At 39.0% G+C, this 644-nt stretch overlaps 1 protein-coding gene across 1 annotated transcript in view; it reads left to right on the top strand.

The window, feature by feature from the left end:
- Positions 1-152: 152 nt before the first annotated feature.
- The window catches only part of LOC119591482 (translation initiation factor eIF-2B subunit delta-like), a gene marked incomplete in the record, with an annotated part of 11169 nt that continues 10677 nt past the window's right edge, over positions 153-644 (top strand). Inside the window, 1 exon segment of the mRNA XM_037940225.1 lies at positions 153-220.

The following is a 644-nucleotide window of genomic DNA, read 5'->3' as shown; positions in this document are numbered from 1 at the left end:
TGAAATGATCCCCCATATCGTTATCAAGTATATCCTATCTCACAAAAAACCCGGTCACGACGCCCCTTCATCGAAAAGGTAAAATTACGACGGTCTCCCCCAAAAGCCGATGACCCAGCGACATTCTTTTTTAAGCCCGCGGTCTCTGACACAAACAAAAGAACGGCAAGTAAACATATGGGCCGCCCAGGGAGCTGATGCAACTTGTTCTTTCGTTATTGTAAGGAATTTTATACTCTGCAAGTCATTGACTTCTGTTGGGTGTGGTTTATTAATTAAGTTGGGAATGCTGGTTGGGTATATGATAGATTTCTGTCTTTAATTGATTTATGATTAAGGAGATTTGAGGGAGAAAGTGCAGGTGCGCGTGTTTTGAGCACTGGCCAAAATGACTTGAAATTTTGTTGTAAAAGATGTTTTGTAATTAAATGATTAAAAAATGGTCGGGAGTACATAAACAATGTTGTGCAATTTGGAGATTTTGACTGTTTATGATTCTATAATCATGTGTTGGTGAAAGGTTAGCTATTGGCCCTTCATTGGAAAAGAGAGGTTTGCTTGAGGAATGTAAGGATAGTTTCATTTTCACACAGCCATATGTTACAAGTTAAGCATTTCCTGCATTGGGCAGGTTTACAAATTTG

The sequence above is a fragment of the Penaeus monodon genome, chromosome 28 (genome assembly GCF_015228065.2).
Source record: "Penaeus monodon isolate SGIC_2016 chromosome 28, NSTDA_Pmon_1, whole genome shotgun sequence".
NCBI classification, from domain to species: Eukaryota; Metazoa; Arthropoda; class Malacostraca; order Decapoda; family Penaeidae; genus Penaeus; species Penaeus monodon.
This window is presented reverse-complemented; position numbering and strand designations above follow the sequence as displayed.